This window comes from Humulus lupulus, chromosome 4 (assembly GCF_963169125.1).
Source record: "Humulus lupulus chromosome 4, drHumLupu1.1, whole genome shotgun sequence".
Lineage (NCBI taxonomy): Eukaryota > Viridiplantae > Streptophyta > Magnoliopsida > Rosales > Cannabaceae > Humulus > Humulus lupulus.
The window spans coordinates 43,431,443-43,453,576 of NC_084796.1; the positions used below are offsets into that span (position 1 = coordinate 43,431,443).

The 22,134-nt window shown below is 36.9% G+C and overlaps 1 long non-coding RNA gene across 1 annotated transcript; it reads left to right on the forward strand.

Moving 5' to 3' along the window:
- Window positions 1-3,908: 3,908 nt before the first annotated feature.
- On the forward strand, window positions 3,909-5,698 carry LOC133828941 (uncharacterized). Its single transcript, XR_009891405.1, has 3 exons — window positions 3,909-4,041; window positions 4,122-4,197; window positions 5,462-5,698. It is a non-coding gene; the product is annotated as an uncharacterized LOC133828941 (long non-coding RNA).
- Window positions 5,699-22,134: the final 16,436 nt, after the last annotated feature.

Sequence of the window (22,134 nt, forward strand, 5' to 3'; positions counted from 1 at the left end):
ATGTTTCTAAAATTGAATTCATACATAGATAATGTTAAGAACACTTACATTATTGTGCATCAGAATGATTGAGTCATTCCTTCAGTTTCTCTAAGCCTTGTATCCTTTCTGTCGCAGAGTATCACTAAGAAACTGAATGAATCTTCAATTTTCTTCACAGTCTTCCAAAGTATGCTTAGAATCACCTAGACTAGGGTGGGAAATTCTCAACACATGACATATATACAAAGAGAAGAAGAGAAAAGAATATTGAGGCTTAAAAAATTACTTATGTTTGTAGAGAGAATATGAAACCTACTAGATCTTCTGATTTTTAGTCAGATAGTCTTTCTGTAATCTAATTTCAACTCTCACTTAGCATTCATTTTATAGGCTCAATTAGATCACTTATTTAATTAAAAAATTAATAAAATAATATCCAATAATCAGCCTTAGGTCGAAATTATCATGTGCTTTAGGCCCATGAAATTTCCAATTTAAATATAAGCCCATTGGACTTAAAATCAATACATGTATTATTTTCTATTGATTTAATTATTTAAATCATTTATCAAATTAATTATTTATAATTTGAACCTTGATTTAAACTTATTTATTAATTTAGACACCAATTTATCTTAATTAATAAATATGCCATAATTTCTATTTTCTTCTCTATACTACATAACTCTGTGAAACTATCCAAAATTGACCTATTCAACTTTGATAATTCTAATTGATAATTAAATCAATTAATTGAGACTATCTAGATGATTTTATCCAAGGTACAGTGGGGACCATAGGCCTATGAAATCAAGCTCCAATAAGTTATCAGAATCTAACAAATAAATTTACTAACTTATTAATTCCTCATGACTCCACTAAAGACTCGAAATTGCACTCTTGAATTCATAGAACGCTCTATAAGAAATATATATACGTTATTAATTATTCATCGTTACAACCATAATTGTCACTCAATCCTCTATAGACAGTCTACAATGAGATGTGACTTAAATACCGTTTTACCCCTCATTGTATTTTATCCTTAAAACACTTAGTTCCTTGTAAATGATATTTCACTAAGCTAATATTAATTACTGAAATGAGATCTCTATCATTTAGCACCTTTAACCAAACTAAAAGGAAACCATCGTTTCACTTCTTCATTAGAAGCTATAGATGTTCATATCTATGATTAATACTCCCACTCAATTATACTACCGAGTTCCCAAGATGTAAGTATGGGCTAGTCTATTGGGTAAGCTGGTAACGAACAAGTCAAAGAACTCAAATAATACAACTAGATAGAATACTAACTACTCAGAATTGAGATTGAATTGACCTATGGTCAACTATATGACGGTATGTTTACTTATACTAGAATAGATAATAACAGTATGTTTACTTATACTATCAACTGTCAATATTGGTCATGTCCGATGTAACAAATACATCTGATCTTATCTACTTTGCTAATGTTCTGGAAAGAACATAACACTGCAATGTGTATGTAGATCATATCGTAGATTGGCAAGTCAGTGTAAATCCTGTGCACTGACTAATCTTAGAACTAACTTATGTTTGAACATATAATCATATTTATATTCCACTATGATTACGTCACTATAAATACGATTAGCTATATGCTCGGGATTTAATAGAAGTTTATCATTAAAAAAATAATCATGAAAATAAAACATGTGAGCAAAGTGATTGACCAAGTCAAAAAATTATTTCTATTCTTTTATTAATAATAAATGAGATTACAAAGAAATTGAGTTTTAATTAGGGCATAAAACCCCAATAGAAACACCTAAGGATTGAAGAAGAGTCTCATTCTAGAGAAAAGAGTATGGAAGATTTCAATGTTGAGACATCCAAGGCTAATTCCATAGAGAAAGCCTCTCAATCCAAAGGGAAGACTCACAAGAATTCCCAATCAACGAAAGCTAGTTACCTAGTCCCTAAGAAAAATGAAGGGCAATTAAAGGGTGTGAGAGGCCTTTGTTTTGTTTGTGGAAAGAGTGGTCACATGGATAGAGAATACAAGTATCAAAAACCCCATAACCATGGATCCAAAATCAACACACCCGAACAAGAGTTGGTTGCAACTTTGAGTGAGGTGAATGCCATCCAAGGAAAGGTGCAAGGGTGGTGGTATTCCACTTGTGCCACCATTCATGTAGCTTATGACAGAGAGGTCTTCAAGACCATTGAGGAATCAAATGATGGGCATGAGATCCAAATGGGGAATGAGCAATGGTCCAAGGTGTTGGGCAAGGGGAATGTTGATCTTTAATTCATATATGGGAAAAAAGTCTTCTTGACCAATTTGTTGTATGTTTCACATATGAGTAGGAACCTTGTGAGTGGGCATTTGTTGAGCAAACCGAGCATTAAAGCGGTGTTTGAGGCCGACAAGCTAATTCTCTCCAAAGGAAATTACTTTGTGGGAAAAGGGTAAGTGTGTGGTTGGATGATTAAATTTTTTACCAACGACAATGGTTTTGATAATAATGCATGCTCATCTTCCTCTTATGTGCTTGATTTTGATTCTATTACTTTGTGACATAATAGAAATGCTCATATTGGATATAGTCCAATTAAAAGAGTTATAAAATGTGGATTAATTGTATGCAATGATGTTGAGCATGATGGATGTGAATTATGTGTTAAATCTAAGATGGTAAAGAAACCTTTTCCAAATGTTGAAAGGAAAACTAACTTGTTAGATTTGATACATAGTGATTTGTGTGAATTGAAAGAAGTAATTACTAGAGGTTGACATATGTGTTTTATTGCCTTTATTGATGATTGTTCTAGATTCACTTATGTGTACTCCATTAAGAATAAGGATGGGGTCTTTAGCAAAATTAAAATCTATAAAGTCGAAGTTGAAAATCAATTGGAAAAGAAAATAAAAGTGATTAAAAGTGATAGGGCCGGTGAATACTTTTCCAATGAATTCAATGTGATTTGTGAGATGCATGGTATAATACATAAATGTAAAACCCCTTATACACCCCAACAAAATTGTATAGCAGAAAGAAAAAATAGAACATATGTTGAAATGGTAAATGCTATGCTATTACATGCAAATTTGAGTTTTGCATTATGGGGAGAAGCCTTGCTTACTGCTTGTCATATTCGAAACAAGAATCCTCTAAAGATGAATAAAATTTCACCATATGAGATATGAAAAGGAAAGAGGCCCAACCTAGGGTATAACACCCACGTTATTTTGATAACATATATCCAATAATGACATGATTGCATTGCATTATATATCGTACAATTATTTTTGTACTTTGAGCATATGCATATTTTTTTTTATATAAGTGTTTCCATGCATAAGTATGAAAGTTGTGTATATGTTTGCTATGTGTATGTTCTATATCTTTAGCCCTGTAACATTTAAGTTGTCTTGTTATGGGTGTTTAATGTGCTCAAGATATGAGAAAGTATGAAAAGTATAGTCAAGACATGAAGTTAAGTAAAATATAGTAGGCAAAAGATGTTAAACGGTGGAAAATAATATAGTGTTGATTTCTAGCATTTCAGTGAAAATTAAGTATTGGTGGATTTACCAAATATATTTGAGGTATGGTAAGGATTCCATTGATGAAATGAAAGTGACTTTATGACCCTTGGATCTAGTCATGATGGGAGGTATACATAATTAGTGGTATAGACCTAAATTCGCGCTACGCTCAATCGGGTAAGCATAATTATTGGATATGCACTCATATGAACCTAAGATTTGGTGTGAGTGTTTCACACATTAGGAAAAGTAGTCTAGCAGATGATAAGATTGAAATTATGAAGAGATAAGGTTTTATAGTAAAAGAAGTTAGGTATTAGGATGTTAAATGTCAAAGCTTGGTAAAAAGTAAATTTAGTCATTAAAAATTGATGATTATCATTTTCACGACCATAGCTCTTAAAAACATATAGAAAGAGAGTAAAAACGTCCCTTGGCTGGAGGAAAGAGATTCCAAGGAGTTCTTAGTGAAAATCGAACTGAAGAAGTGAATTAAGCTCAGTTTTGGTCTTTTAACGGTAAGTTTTGGTATTTTGCAGTTAGATAACATTTTTTAAAATTTTTGAGAGGTTAACTATGATGTTTTATACTTTCTAAGATATCTCTTGGTGGATCTCAAGTGGTTTGAAGTTTAGAAAAGCTAGAAGAGATTGTTTCTGCCAAAAAGTTTCTCGGTAAGTGAAGGATTTGTGTTTTATGAGAATTTTGTGGTTCATGGAGTATAAACTGATTATTGGTGATTTGATTAAGTTTATTAGAGGTTTGATATGTTTACAAATGTTATAAAAGACATGGAGACTCATTTACTTTTGGTGATGATTTTGAAAACTAGGATTTTATCGAAATCGGTATATGATAATTTTGTGATGAATTATGTTGGTATTTGGGATATGTTGTTATGGCAGGTTATTTGAGGCTGGTTACTAATTGATTTTAATATTTGGGGATAGGTAACAATTAAGGGGAAACTCTGTTAAAATTTCTGTAAGTGACTAAGATAAATCTAATGCTCGATCTAAGTAGTTAAGGTATTTAAGCATGATTTTGATATAAAGTTGATATGATGTTTTATGGCTATTGTCAAGGATATTTTAATGCCGTTTATGTCATTATAATGGTATGAAATTAGTTTTGTGGTTTGAAATGATGTAATAATTCATGCCCTTATCAAGCTAAGCACATCGACACCCAAGACACTATTTGTTACACGGAGAAATATATTTTGAAAACAAAGTAAGTAAAGTACTCAACTGCAACACTAGAAGTATGTGTTATGTGAAGTTTGTCATGATGATTTTTATTGAATGGTAAGTATGTGTACATTTACATATCATATTTAGTTCATATGCATTGCATATAGAGTTATATGTATAGTCTATGATATGAGACCATGCATGAGATTATGATAATAAAATTATGATGTGTCTTAATAAGTATTATGTAAAGCTAAAGACGAATTTTATCAAGGTAAGAATAATATATTAAGAGGTGCCACTGTTTCGAGAAGGTGAGTTTATATGTAAGCCTAGAGTTAGGCTAAATATTGCAACCCATTAGTGCGGGTTAGGTTCGAGTGAACCAATTATAAGTTTTAGTTTTCTCCTCCACAGTAAATATGTTATATGACAACATAGAGTGTGGCCACCTTATAGTCTTGAGCCCGACGGGGCAACGATGGAAGAAGGTTTAGTAATGAGCCCCTCTGTGGTGATGGCTAGCTGGAGGAGAGCCAATGGGATTTTATTTTTTAAATTATAAGCTAGACCTGCAGGCTTTGACTTGATCAAACAATGTGCACGAGATAAGAAGGCCCAAAGATGATAAGGAGAATATTAGAGAAAAATAAGAGAATTATGCATATTATGTAGAGCGGAGATATTCCATTGCATGCATTACTTTACTTACTGAGCTTTAGCTCACATTTGTCTTGTGTTGCAGGTCAGAAAAATGATGTGTAATGGGACCAATGAACTGAAGCCTAGTGCCGACTTTGCTTGTAAATATGAATAAATAAAAGTTGTGTGGGAGTGGTTTATGTTTGTGTATTCACGACTTGTGGAATTATGTCTTATGTACAATAAATAAAATTATGAGACTCATGTATTAAGTACTAGAGACGCTCAATATGTAAAATAAATAAAGTTGAGAAACTGTTTTATTATACTTTATGTAAAAAAAAAATTGTGATTTTTAGAACCCAATTTGGAATCAGTAATAAACGTAACATCTCATTAATAGTACCAAGTGAGGTAGATATCAGTGAGGGTGTTACAAGTTGGTATTAGAGCCGAGGTTAGATGTCCCTATAGGCTGGTCATATGTGTTAGAGAATATATATTAATACTCAATGGAAATATGGAAAAACCAAAGATTACAAGCTCAATACAATAATAATACAAATAAATAAGAAGAACAAGATGAACAAAAGAATGAAAACACAAACAAACTCTCACACAACCAAAGTGTAGAGTAGTGGGGATCACCAACTTGAACAAGGTTCAAGACCTTTGTCCAAAAGCTTATTTCCCCTATTCTCTAAGCACTAAGGGATCTCTCTAGGAAATAGCTCTCTGGAATTATCAAGCATTTTGGTGTATTTTCCAACCAAGTGCTTTGTAGATGGAAAATGGTGTGTCTTACAAGTGAGCATTAGGCTCCTATTTATAGAGTTTGAGATACCCTTTGGATTTCAAATTCCACCAACCCCCATGGCTGTTACCAATGTTTAATTGGATTAATATGGAATTAAAATTGAGATTTGAGAGTTATTTGGGTTTTTAGAACCGTTCAACACATTTGGAAAAAACTGAAAAATTTGGCCTGAAATGCACCTGTGGCCGCGGCCAGGGACATCAGTGGCTGCGGCCATTGCTCTCTCTCCCCTAGGCCGCGGCCACCATCATTCAGTGGCCACGACCACATCCCATTTTCAGCACTTGAAAATGTGCTGTTTTTCCAAATGGTTCCAATCCCTCCCAAATGATTTGTAACTCCCAAAACACATTATTGAGGTTAAAATCATATCTCCAACAACCATATTTCATAATGGCTTTATGAAATCCATTCTCAAATGTGTAACATATAATATACACATTATTGGGTAATATTTGGGAGTTACAAATTTGTAACTGATTTTGTAACTCCAAAATATGTCACATTTGAGCACACACATGTGTCTAATTTTGTGACTCTCAATAGTATGTTACAAGGTGTGACAAATCACATTTTGTCACATTATTTAATCTAACATTATATTATATGAAATAAGATAACAATATGTACACACCAAGGAAGAAAAAAGGCTGAGTTCACTAGTAAGTTTTATATATATGCATTTATGTTGTATTGATTACATGCTTCATGCATATTATTAGCTATATGACTTAAAATAAGAAGGCACTTAGATTGTTATTTCAAAGCATGTAATATAATACAGATGAATCCTGAACTAGCAAGAGGACCCACTGAAGGCTTTTGTAGTGATAAGATTGAACAAGAGTTAGCCGAACTTCGTGAGGCATTAGGTAGTCAAACTGATCTGATTGAGAAGTTGTTACAAGAAAGACAATAAAGGCAAGCACCAAATGCTGAAATTCCACCACCACCTCCTCCTTCACCATCTGTAGCAACAACACAGCCTTTGGAACCATCATATGAGTGCTTCTGGAAACAACATCCGCCAATATTTGAGGGTAGTACAGATCTGACAGATGTAGAAGATTGGAAAAGCTCATTACAAGATATTTTTTAGTTCATGTGACTGAATGATCAAGAGAAAGTATCTTGTGTTGTTCTTATGTTAAAGAAAGATGCAAGAGTTTGGTGGGATGCGATCAAACATACTAGAGACCCAACAAAAATGACATGGGCTGATTTCGAGGCAATTTTTAATGAGAAATATTATAACAGTGCTATACTAACTGCCAAGATGAATGAGTTTAGCAAATTTTACTAGGGCAATCTATCAGTGGCAGAGTATGCAAGAAAATTTGATCATTTAGCTAAATTTTCTCTAGAGATGGTTCCTACTAAGAGTATCAGAGTTGTGCATTTTATGGAAGGACTCAAACCTGAACTAGCAAGAGATGTTGATATGGGGCATATTGGGCCTATGGCTTACTCTCAGGTTGTAGAGAGAGCTGAGCAACGAGAAGACAAGATTATGCGGGTTCGAGCATTCAATAATTGTAAGGATTCTCAGTCCAATAAGGATTCAAATGGTGATAAACAAAGTGGTCAAGATTTCCATCCTAAGTCAAATTAGAATAAAAAGCCTAAGAATGAACAACAAAACAAGCAGTTCGGACAACAACATTGGGCACGATGTCAGAAATGTGGTAAAATTCATCCAGGAGAATGTAGAGCAGCAACTAAGGGTTGTTACAAATGTGGCAAAGAGGATAATTTTATCAAGAATTTCCCTCTGTGGAAGAATCAACCAAAGAAAGATGAGCCACCGAAGACCAATGCGAGGATATTTGCAATTCTTAGATTGATGTGCATGCTAGCAACACTGTTGTATTAGGTGAGATCTTTATAGCCGACATTCCCAATTATGCATTAATAGATTCAGGTGCCACATAATCAATTGCATCCATGACATATGCAAAAACATTAGGGAAATCACTTGAAAAAATGTTAGAATGGTTTAGCACAATGTTACCATCTGGGGAGATATTGTATTCTAATCATTGGTTGAGAGTAGTTCCAATTTATATTAATGGTAGAGAATTATATGTTGATCTAGTGGTGTTAGAAATACATGATTATGATGTGATACTAGGTATGTACTGGCTTTCCAAGTATAATGCGACAATTGATTGTAGACGGAAAAATGTATTGTTCAAGCCTTATAATGAAGATCTGTTTATGTTTGTCGGCACATTATTGAGGACTAGGGTTCCCTTAATTTCAGCAATGAATGGCGAAAAGGCTATTAGAAAATGGTTGCATAGAGTACCTTGCTAATGCGACAGATATTTCTTAGAAGTATTTCCAGAAGACCTACCAGGATTTCCACCAGATACGAAGATTGAGTTTGTGATTGAATTACTACCTAGCACAACCCCAGTATCTAAGGTACCTTATAGAATGGCACCAGCTGAGTTCAAGGAATTAAAGATACAATTACAGGAACTATTGGATAAAAAGTTTATACGGCCAAGTTTCTCGCCATGGGTAGCCCCGATACTATTTGTAAAAAAGAAGGATGGATCGATGCAGATGTGTATTGATTATAGAGAGTTGAATAAGTTAACAATCAAGAATAAGTATCCACTTCCAAGAATTGATGACCTCTTTGATCAATTACAAGGAGCAACAGTGTTTTCAAATATTGATTTGAGGTCAGGATACCATCAGTTGAAGATTAGGGAGGAAGACGTACCAAAGACAGCATTTTAAACTCGATATGGTCACTATGAGTTTTTAGTGATGCCATTTGGGTTGACTAATGCTCCAGCTGCATTCATGGAGTTAATGAACATGGTATTTAAGGATTATCTGGATAAGTTTGTGATAACATGGGAGAGTTACATTGATTAACTCAGTATTAATTTCAATACATTCTTACTGGGCACAGATCATGATTCTACCAAAAAAATTGCTTAAAGATGTTGAAGCAATCTGTAGAGCTTTCCTTTGGAAAGGAACCTCGAATACTCATGGTCATGGCTTAATTGCTTGGGAAAATCTTTGTTTATCAAAAGCTGCAGGTGGCTTAGGCTTTAGAAGAATTCATGATTGGAATGAGGCTGCCATAGGGAAATATGTTTGGGCTATTGCCAAGAAAAAAGATAACCTATTTGTCAAATGGATAAATAGTGTTTACTTAGTGAACAGAAACTGGTGGGATTATGTTTGTCCTATGGATTGCAGCTGGTATTGGAAGCGTATAGTTGTTGTGAAAGAAAGATTCAAAGCCAAAATTTCGCTTGGATCTTTTTTTTCTCAGAACTATATCATCAAAAATGGTTTAGAGCTGATGGTTGTTCCTGAAATTAAAGTGCCTTGGAGCAAGTTTGTTTGGGATAGACTTATTACTCCTAAACATAGATTCATTATGTGGTTAGTCATGTGGGAGAGATTACATACAAAGAATCGAATTGTTAAATACAATCCGACTCTTGATCAGGCCTGTCTGCTTTGTGGGGAAGCAAATGAAAACATTGAGCATCTCTTCTTCAAGTGTATATATAGCAGGAAATGTCTAACTGCCATTAAAAGTTGGCTCAACTGGAATGCATAGTCAACTAACCTGGTTAGTCTGCTGAAATGGATTTCTCATGCCAAGTTCTCGAGAATACACAAGAGCATAATGCTATCCATCCTTGCCGCTACTGTTTATAATATTTGGAGGGTAAGGAATGATGTTCTATGGAACCAGAAGCTTTGGCACATCAAGAACACACTGAGTAAGATTCAAAATGAGTGTAAATTGCGATTAATTAGTGTATTACCATGTAAAGCTTCAAGTAAAGATAGAGAGTTTCTTTATAGCTTATAGCTGAATGTTGTACAGGGGATTGTTTTGTATAGGAGCTAAGTGTTGTTCTTGGCCGATCCTGTTGGTTTTTTGAGCCAAGTTGGTTTCCTTATTTGTTGGGAATTCTTGGTGTATTTGTACATGATAGTTTGAGCAATACAATGATCTTATTCATAAAAAAAAAATATTTATTGATGTCAGCCTAGTTTATTCTCGGTCCAAGGAAGAACACGAGGAGCATTTATGACTAACGTTGTAGAAGGTAAAAGAAAAAAAAAACTCTATGCCAAATTTAAGAAATGTGAATTTTGGCTAGAGAAAGTGGCATTTTTGGGCCACATAGTCTCAAGTAAGGGTATTTCAGTTGATCCGTCAAAGATTGAAGCAGTTAGTAATTGGAATAAACCAAAGAATGGTTCAGAGGTACGAAGTTTTTTGGGATTGGCAGGCTATTGCAGGAGATTTGTTGAAGGATTTTTAAAAATCGCTGCACCACTGACGCAATTGACAAGGAAGAATCATAAGTTCAAATGGACTGAGGCTTGTGAGAACAGTTTTCAGGAATTGAACCGAAGATTAATTTCTGCTCTAGTACTTACTATTCCAGCTAAAACATGAATATTTGTGATTTACAGTGATGCATCAAAGCAGGGATTGGGGTGTGTACTGCTGCAGAATGGTAAGGTCATAGCTTATGCCTCTCGGCAGTTGAAAGATAATGAAGAGAAGTATCAAACTCATGATCTGGAATTGGCAGTGGTTGTCTTTGCATTAAAGATTTGGAGACATTATCTGTATGGCGAGAGGTGTGCAATATATACAGATCACAAAAGTCTCAAGTATTTCTTTACTCAGAAAGAGTTAATCATGAGACAAAGGCGCTGGTTGGAGCTGGTAAAGGATTATGATTGTGAGATTTTCTATCATCCTGGAAAGGAAAATGTGGTCGCAGATGCGCTTAGTAGAAATTTTTCGACTAGTATATCAATTTTGATGAGACTATCAAAGCCACTTGAAGAGGATATTTGTAGAGCTGAAATAGAGATGGTCACAGGAAAGTTATCGGCAATGACTCTTCAGTCTACATTGTTAGGAAGAATTAAGCAAGGTCAACTTGAAGATTCTTACTTAGTTAAACAGAAAGGTGAAGTAGAAGCGGGAAAATTAGTGATTTTCACATTTTAAGCGATGGAATGTTAAAGTTCAAGGAAAGGTTTTGTGTTCCTAATGATGAAGAATTAAAGAAAGAGATCCTCACAGAAGCTCACAATACTCCATATTCAATACACCCAGGTACAACGACGATGTATGATGATTTGAAAAGATATTACTGGTGGCCTACCATGAAAAAGGATGTGGTGAAGTTCGTAGCAAGTGTTTGACTTGTCAACAAGTAAAAACCAAAAATTAGAAGCCTGCTGGTCTACTACAACCAATACAAATACCAGAGTGGAAATGGGAAGAAGTTACTATGGATTTTGTGGTTGGATTGCCAAAGACTTCCAAACAACATGATGTTATTTGGGTTATAGTGGACCGATATACCAAATCAGCACATTTTCTTCAAGTACGCATTCCTTTTACTATGGATCAATGGGTTGAATTATATGTTCAAGAGATTGTTCATTTGCATGGGGTGCCAATATCTATTATATCAGATGGGGATGCTCGATTCACGTCATTTTTTTGGGAAAGTTTGTAGAAAGTCTTGGGCACAAGATTGAAGATTAATACGACATATCACCCTCAATCTGATGGAAAATCTGAAAGAACCATTCAAACTCTTGAGGATATGCTGCAGGCTCGTGTCTTAGATTTTCAAGGATCATGGGATAAGTATTTGCCTCTGATCAAATTTTCCTATAACAATAGTTTTCAAGCAATGATTGGTGTAGCCCCATATGAAATGTTGTATGGTAGAAAATGTAGGTTTCCTATCAATTGTGATGAAATGGGTGAGAGAAAGTATCTTGGTCCTGAACTGATCAGAAAGACGACAGAAGCAATAGAGAAAATAAGAAAAAGAATGTTAGCTTCTCAAAGTAGACAAAAGAGTTCTGCGGATAAAAAGCGAAGGGATGTGAAATTTGCCATTGGAGACAAGGTATTTCTAAAAATAGCTCCAATGAAAGGAACTATGAGGTTTGGAAAGAAAGCAGAAGTTAAGTCCACAATTTATTGGACCATTTGAAGTACTAGAGAGGGTTGGAGAAGTAGCCTATAGACTTGCATTACCACCTGCATTGTCAAATGTGCATGATGTTTTCCATATTTCGTTGTTAAGGAAGTATATTCCAAATTCTTCCCATGTGCTAAATTATGAGCCACTAGAGGTTGAACAAGACCTTACATATGAAGAAAAGCCAATTCTGATTCTAGATAGAAAAGAGAAAGCGTTGTGAAATAAGAAGATTTCTTTGGTAAAGGTGTTGTGGAGAAGTTCAGATATTGAAGAAATGACATGGGAAAGAGAAGAAGAAATGAGATCAAAATATCCAAAATTATTTGGGTAAGCAAATTTCGAGGACGAAATTTTTATAAGGTGTGGATGATTATAACACCCAAATTATTTTGATAACATATAGCCAATAATGACATGATTGCATTGCATTATATATCATACACTTTTTTTTTTGTAATTTGAGCATATTCATATTTTTTTTATATAAGTGTTTCCATGCATAAGTATGAAAGTTGTTGTAACGCCCTGGATAGCCAAGACCATTACACTCTGTGTTTATAAAGGTGCAAGACTTGCTAATCAAGTCATTTAGTTAGAAATATGTTACTGAAACTATAATTGGACTAGGGTTAAAAGATTTTGGTAACAAAAGTTGCATTTCATATAATTACACATTTTAGTACATGGGATCCCAAAAGAAATAGCGTTTAAAAGACAGTTTACAAAAATTCCAAGTTATAAGTACAACTACTAGCCACTCTAAGGGCAAAACAAACATTTAGGCTTTTCCCGTCTTGTACTTTTCCTCGGCCGTGGCGATCGATCATTCGACTATGTACATTCAGCCTCAAAGCTCTCCCACTCAGGACTGGTCCATTTTACCCTTACCTTTACCTGCACCACGTAGCACCCGTGAGCCAAGGCCCAGCAAGAAAACACAATAACAGAGCATAATCATCAATCAAACAATCAGATAATTCATACAGTGTATTCATATACTCAATAGTAAAAAATATCCATATAATCAGGCATTCAACATACCACGCTTATCAATTAACATTCAACCAATTCACATTTAATAACCAAGGTCGACGCCCTTAGGTCGCACCCCTATTTATCCCACTGATTCCGGTCCGCTTAAACCGAGCTCAGTGAATATCAAGCTATCCTCAGCTACTAGTGGCCGAGCCGCGCCCTGTGCGCAAATATTGATTCCGGCACTCTTATGCCATTTATCACATGTCCCATGGAATAATACCATCTATGACATCTTACAGATATAGGGAGCTCTTAGTCCCAACATAATCACATAACCGGGTGCAATTTTCTTACCTTTGATTCCACTAGCTTTGTTCAATGAAATCAACTCTCAAGCATGATCTCGTCCGAGCCCTAGCATACACCTAGTCATAGCCACAAATTAGAACCACACCAAACTTCAATTCCAAAACCTAGCCTCGGGACCAATCCCGAGCCCTCGGGAAGTCCTAATTCCACCAAACGGGGTGGTGGAATCAAACCCCGAACCCCCGAGCAAAGACCCTAAGAAATAACCCAAAAATCCACTTCTAGAGACAGGGTAGAGCTATAGCGCCCTAAGGTGGGTGCTATGGCGCCAAAACCAGAGCCAAAACGCCCCAGAACACTAGGCCTAGCGCTGTAGTGCCCAAAGGCTAGCGCTACAGCGCTAGTCACAACACAACCAAACTCTGGTTTTCTTCCTTCGATTTTCCCTGAGCCAAACCTTTACAAAATCCTTCCTAGCTTCCACCAAACACCAAAACAAGCCTGCCATCATCTATAACTCACCCCATATGACCCAACCATATGAAACTTAAGCACATGCACCCCAAAATGAAGAAAATGCCATGATTGAGCTTGAAGCTCAAACTCAACAAAACATCAGAAAATTCAGAACTTTAAAGCTAGAATTTCATACCTTCAATGGAGGATTTCTACCTAGGTTATATTCCACACCTCCTCAAACCCTCAGGCTTAACTCCCTAGAATTCCCATCAAAACTCAGCTTAGAAAACCATTTCAACATCAAAACCATAAACTAAAGAAAACCTTGAAACTACCTCAATTGGGTGAGTAACCTTTGATAATCCTCAAGCTTAATCCAAGACCCTAACTCCAAGCTCTAGCCCAAGCTCTCCCTGAGTTACAGCTCCAGAAAATCCTCAAGAAATGAAGAAGAATAGCCAACCGAGTGAGAGAGAAGGGTTAGCTCCAAGTGTTCTGTTTTTCTTTCCTTCCTTATTCCTTTCTTTTCTTTTGTTTTCCTTCAGACTTCTCATATAATCTACACATTCCACTAAGCCAATAAAGGAGAGTAATACTTATCCCTGATTTTAAACCAAATGATTAATTTGCCCTCCCATAAAATCTAAGCCTTTAAATCATTCTAAGGGCATTTTGGTCATTACTCCCAATTCTCGCTAATTCCTCGAATGTCTCTAATATTTATCGCTTGCATCCTGGCACCTAAATAATCACCAATTATATTCATTAATATCAAATAATCTCCAATATACTTCTCAAATTCCAAGAAATACCCCCGGACTCCCATGAGCCGGTTATAAATCCCCGCCGTGACTTTTCCGCTAAATCGCTCACTAGGATCACCTCAAGTCACAAGATGCAAATATATCCACATAATAATGTGGTCTCAACAATTTATCACAAATATTTACATTTATGCCCTCAATGGGCCAAAATTACGAATATGCCCTTATAACCTAATCAGGGCCTACATGCATACTAGTACACATAGTCATGCATCACATTTATCCAAGTAATCATATAAGCACGCTTATCACACAATCATGCATTTTCACCATTAATTCACATAACTTCCAATTGTGCCCTCCCGGCACACCAACCAAGGCCCTTAAGCCTTAATCGTAATTTTGGGTCGTTACAGTTGTGTATATGTTTGCTATGTGTATGTTCTATATCATTACCCCTGTAACATTTAAGTTGTCTTGTTATGGGTGTTTAATGTGCTCAAGATATGAGAAAGTATGAAAAGTATAGACAAGGTATGGATTTAAGTGAAATATAGTAGGCAAAATATGTTAAATGATGGAAAATAATAGTGTTGATTTCTAGCATTTAAGTGTAAATTAAGTATTGGTGGATTTACCAAATATATTTGAGGTATGGTAAGGATTCCATTGATGAAATGAAATATGACCCTTGGACCAAGTCTTGATGGGAGGTATACATAATTAGTGGTATAGACCTAAAATCAAATTGAGCTTAGCATAAGCGCGCTACGCTCAATCGTGTAAACATAATTATTGGATATGAACTCATATGGACCTAAGGTTTGGTGTGAGTGTTTCACACATTAGGAAAAGTAGTCTAGAATATGATAAGGATGAAATTATGAAGAGATAAGGTTTTATAGCAAAAAAGTTAGGTATTACGATGTTAAATGTCAAAGTTTGGTAAATAGTAAGTTTAATCATTCAAAATTTACGATTATCATTATCCTTTCTCATTTTAACAACCATAGCTCTCAAAAACATAGAGAAAGAGAGGAAAAAAGTTCCTTGGCTAGAGTAAAGAGATTCCAAGGAGTTCTTAGTGAAAATAAAACCGAAGAAGTGAATTAAGCTCAATTTTGGTCTTTTAATGGTAATTTTTGGTATTTTGGAGTTAGATCACATTTTTTAAATTTTTTGAGAGGTTAATTATGATGTATTATAATGTCTATGATATCTCTTGGTGGATCTCAAGTGGTTTGAAGTTTAGCAAATCTAGAAGAGATTGTTTTTGCCAAAACATTTCTCGATAAGTGAAGGTTTTGTGTTTTGGGAGAATTTTGTGGTTCTTGGAGTATAAACTGATTATTGGTGATTTGATTTAGTTTATAAGAGGTTTGGTACGCTTATAAATGTTATAGAAGACATGGAGACTCGTTTATTTTGGGTGATGATTTTGAAAACTAGGATTTTATCGAAATCGGTATATGATAATTTTGTGATGAATTATGTTGGTATTTGGGATATGTTGTTATGGCAGGTTGTTTGAGGTTGGTTACTGATTGATTGTGATATTTGGGGATATGTAAAAATTAAGGGGAAACTTTGTCAAAATTTCTCCAAGTGACTAAGATAAATGTACCGACCCGACATAAACTAAATAATTTACTACAAAAAATTTATCGAAACTCATTTGAAAAAAAAACATGAATTAAATATCTTTTACAAAATATGCAACTCGAGATCTCGTTATTTAAAAATAATATGTTTCCTCACATTCATATTGTAGTTAAAATACAAGTTATTAAAACTCAACATATAACCATGACTTAAAGACTTTTAAAACAATGCATACATAACAACCCCTTTGACCCCCAGGTCTACCGATCACGACATGCACACATCTGACAGAGCCTACTCTAACTCATCACCTCACCACTACGCTTATGCCTTTACCTGCAACACATAGTACCCATGAGCTAACGCCCACCAAGAAGAGCCATATAGGACACTATCCCCAGAGCCCAACAATATAAGACATAAAACATAAAATGTAAAACATAAACATAAACTAACTCATATCTTCACAACCTAAAACATAAGCAACTCATAGTCGATACCTTATCACACAAAGTTCCATAATCAATCATATTGCCAGTAACATAACCATAATATAATGTAATATATCAACCAAACCATAGCGTAGCATAAACATAGCATAACGTAAACATATCATAAAATAACCTATCCTATCATAGCATATTCAATTCATAACAAGTATTATCGGTGTTCCAGCCATAAAGCAGTGCTAATCTGGTTAGTTGTGCAACTGAGCATGAATTAACATTAGCATGCATTTTTCGTATGTAATCATGCAATTTATCATAACGTGAGCATGCATTTTCATATCGTAAGCATGACACGCAAACATACCACATATTCTTACATATTTCAATCACACACAATATGCCTCACTTATAACATAGCTCCTAACATAATTCATAACATGATTATTACCATAGTTCTTAACATAATTCAAAATATAATTCGTAACAAAATTTCTAACATAATTCATAGTATAGCTTATAACATAATTTGTAATATGTCATACAAAGTTACCATACTTTAGTACGTCGAGTGTACACCCTGCGTGCAGGTGTCCACTCTTCTTACCTCAGGTCTAATAGTGCTCCACACACATTAACGCGCCCCTTCAAGTATCCTTAGCGTGCCTGTCATATCATATAACATCAAAAGCTTAAAACTCAAGCCAAACCAAAAACCATATTAAGAATACACCCATGTCCCTCTTACACATAACTCATGCTCCAAATATTCTTAAGAAGATGTTAAAACTCTATGGCAGTTAACCCAATCAAAAAAGGTTCCAATTGTATCAAATGGGTGCATCAAAACCTAAAAAATATGCATTTTTGGGAAGCTAGCGCGGTCACGCCAGTGCTTGGGCGCCGTCGTGCTCATAGAGCACTAGGGCTAACCAATCGAGTAGCGTAGTCATCCCAGGGATGGGCGTAGTTGCACTAGTCCCCGAATAAAGCAATCGCAGATGCGATTTTAAATCTAGGCTTCAACCCCAAATCGCAAAGTTTCGACCCAATTCACCAAATTTATCAACCTAGCATGTTTCCAACCTTTAAAACTTAGATATAACCAATCATAAACATATAATAAACATTCAAAATCTCAGAAACAACTAAAACAGTCTCAAAACTTCAAAACCTAGATCTCACAAGAAACTTTAAACAATAAAGTTTGAACACTTACAGACCAAACTCCAGGCACAGAAACTCAGATCCTTGCCGTCAAAGAGATCTCCTAGCCTTTCAATAACTCAGATTGAAAATCTCCCCCAACATCTTAGGCTTCAAGATTCAGATTAAGAACGAGAAATTGCTCTTTGCTATGTCTTCCTTTCGTATATCGCTAACTCAAAGTGTCTGAAAACTTCGTACGACATCTAAATCTATTCCTTTTATTATTTAATTATTCAATCTGACTTAATTCATGAAAAACCAATTGACCTTTCTGCCCCCAATCTCAAATTCATCCTTAATTATAACTTAAGACCCTTATTGTAATTTCCAACCAAAACTAATAGTTTTAACTTTTGATAATTACACTTTCTGTCATAAAACTCAGAATTCTACTTTGGCCCCCAACACAACTTCTATTACACTTTGGCCCCTAACACTTGAAGAAACTAATGTGTGTGGATTTCTTGACGGAAAACATAAAATAAGCATACATCACTACTCATGCATATAATAGTTCATATAATTAAACACATAATATCATACAATTTACCATAATACCATGACACAAGCTAGATTACCAAAATACCCTTAAAATGCAAAGGAGAATATTACAATAAATCTAATGCTTGAACTAAGTAGTTAAGGCATTTAAGCATGATTTTGATATAAAGTTGACATGATGTTTTATGGCTATTGTCAAGGATATTTTAATGCCTTTGCTGTCATTATAATGGTATGAAATTAGTTTTGTGCTTTGAAATGATGTAATAATTCATGCCCTTGTCAGGATAAGCACATCGACACCTGAGAGACTATTTGTTACACGGTGAAATATATTTTAGAAACAAAGTAAGTAAAGTACTCAACTGCAACACAAGAAGTATGTGTTATGTGAAGTATGTCATGATGATTTTTATTGAATGATAAGTATCTGTACATTGACATATCATATTCAGTTCATATGCATGGTATATAGAGTTATATGTATAGTCTATGATATGAGACCATGCATGAGATTATGATAATAAAATTATGATGTGCCTTAATAAGTATTATGTAAAGCTAAAGACGAATTTTATCAAGGTAAGAATAATATGTTAAGAGGTGCCATTGTTTCAAGAAGGTGAGTTTATATGTTAGCCTAGAGTTAGGCTCAATATGGCAACCCATTAGTGTGGGTTAGGTTCGAGTGAACCAATTATAAGTTTTAGTTTTCTCCTCCACATTAAATATGATATATGACACCCTAGAGTGTGGCCGTCTTATAGTCTTGAGCCCGACGGGGAAACGATAGAATAAGGTTTAGTAATGAGCCCCTCTGTGGTGATGGCTAGCCGGAGGAGAACCCATGAGATTTTATTTTATAAATTATAAGTAAGTCCTCCAGGCTTTGACCTGATCGAACAGTGTGCACGAGATAAGAGGGCCCAAAAATGATAAGGAGAATATTAGAGAAAAATAAGAGAATTATGCATATTATGTAGAGCGAACATATTCCATTGCATGCATAACTTTACTTATTGAGCTTTAGCTCATAGTTGTCTTGTGTTTCAGGTCAGAAAAGTGATGTGTAATGGGACTAGTGAATTGAAGCCTAGTGCCGACTTTGGTTGTACATATGAATAAATAAAGGTTGTGTGGGAGTGGTTTATGTTTGTGTATTAACGACTTGTGGAATTATTTCTTATGTACGATAAATAAAATTATGAGACTCATGTATTAACTCTTAGAGATGCTAAATATGTAAAATAAATAAAGTTGAGAAACTATTTTATTATACTTTATGTAAAAAAAATATCGCGACTTTAAGAACCCAATTTGGAATCAGTAATAAATGTAGCATCTCATTAATAGTACCAAATAAGGTTGATATTAGTGAGGGTGTTACATAGGGTATATCAAAGTGTGGGACTGCCTTGCTTATTACAAGAGCACGAAGCCTAAAATGACCAAGTTGGGTCCAAGGGCCATCAAATATGTATTTGTAGGCTATGCATCAAATAGCAAGGCTTATAGGCTATTAGACTTGGAGACTAATGTGATAATTGAATCATGAGAAGTTGAGTTCTTTGAGAGTTTTTTGCATAGTGATAATTGTGGATGCTCAAAATCCACCAAGGGAAAATATGGGGGTCTATCCTCATATAGCCTTAGGTGATCCGAGCCACCCGATCCTCATATAGCCTCGGCCATGCGAGGCCCTCGCCCGTGCCCAAGCGCGAGGCCTTCGTCACCTACTCAGCGTCTCACGGGGTGCCCATATGGCCCGTGAGGCCGTGTCCGCGCATCAGCCACCCGAGGCCACATGAGGCCATGCGAGGCCCTCGTCCGTGCCCAGATGGCCCGCGAGGCCATGTCCGCGCATCAGCCACCCGAGCCCACGCGAGGCCATGCGAGGCCCTCACCCGTGCCCAGCCGTGAGGCCGTGTCCGCGCGTCAGTCACCCGAGGCCACGCAAGGCCATGCGAGGCCCTCGTCCGTGCCCAGGAACGAGGTAGTCATCATCTACTCAGCATCTCGCGGGGCGCCCATATGGCCCGCGAGGCCGTGTCCGCGCATCAGCCACGCGAGGCCACGCGAGGCCATGCGAGGCCTTCATCCGTGCCCAGCTGGGAGGCCGTGTCTGCGCGTTAGTTACCCGAGGCCACGCAAGGCCATGCGAGGCCCTTGCTCGTGCCCAAGCGCGAGGCCCCGCCTCGCTCTCAGCACGCCTGCGCGAGGCCGTGCCATCCTCTCAGCATCTCGTGAGGGCCTCTCCCAAAGAGCTACGCGTATATGGAGACCTTGCCCCGATGAGTCTCGTCCAAAGGCCCCGCGTGCATGATGCTAGTGTTCGAGGTGGCCCACAAGAGACAAAAAGAATACGAACAAGGTACCTCTAAAGGGGTTCGTACATGCCTGCAAGGATCATGGGACAGGCCTCACACCTATACCCGAAAAATAGTGGCGGTTGGGAATAGTATGAGGAGTGGCTACACCACCACCACGTCTCTGACACCCGTACAAGGCGAGTGGTGGAGTCATGACCGGGTACAAAAGCTGAGGTGCTCCCATGAACTCTGACTATGTACCAGAGCCGACACCACTACATCTGATACCACCCTCCTGATAGTGTACTTGTGCACAGATTGGTCCCATGGACCACAGTGTATCAGGGGCCATTAGAGCCCACTATAAAATAAACTCCACTTCCATTTGGAAAGGGGTTGGAAAATTTACTGTAGCAAGTCCATCTTAGTGAATGAAGATTGATTTCACCATTGTTCTGTTACAATTGTTCTTAGAGTTGATACTTAGATTCTGAGAGTTTTTCTTTGCATAATCTTGGCTCTGTGATTTTTCCGACTTAACTTAGTTGACGAGTTCTCACCGTCAACAGTTTGGCACCGTCTATGGGAACTTAAGTTCCAAGCTACTGTTCTACCATTACTTCCAGCAAGAAGAAATGTGAAGATGTTCAAAGCGACTCAGGGATCCATGAGATGAGAGGTGGAGGTCCACCTTAACGGAGTCCAGCTGAAGGCCTCCATGAAGGATCCCCCTCCACCCAGAGAGGTGGAGCCCCCAAGGGACCCTGAGGTTCACGAGGGTGATAGAGAGGCCTCGTCACAGGGCGTCCCGCCTGTAGAGAGTCCTCCAAGAGCACCACCGGGAAATGCTAACGAGTTCTCGATCCCTAAACCACCACAAGTACCAAACTTCGGCCGGCAGGATCCGGGCCCCTCTACGCGTAGGCACGATAAGCATCCCCGGGTCCATTCCGTGAGCTCGAGTTTGAAATCTCGATTCTATGAAGAAGAAATACGTGAGCTCCACCGTAAGAACAAAAGGTTGGAGACCACCCTGGAGAACATGCAAGAGGTGCTGAATGGCCTATTGCAGGGTAAGTCAAGCGTGACCTTGCCCAAAAGGAAGGAGAAAGGTCGGGAGGGGGTAGAGACCACCGTACCAGTAGACGATGGGAGGACTCGACACTCCACCAGTAACACCCCCCGAATGAATCAACGCGAACATCCTGAACCACCGAAGCAGCCCAGAAACCAGAGCCAAAGACCAATGCTGCCCCTCGCAATGAGGACGAGGTCACCTCTAAGAGAGCACCCTCAGATTTACGGGAGGAGCTCAACAAAAAGAGGGCGGGTAAAAGGACCACGCCCCCTATGGCGCCTCGGGAGGGC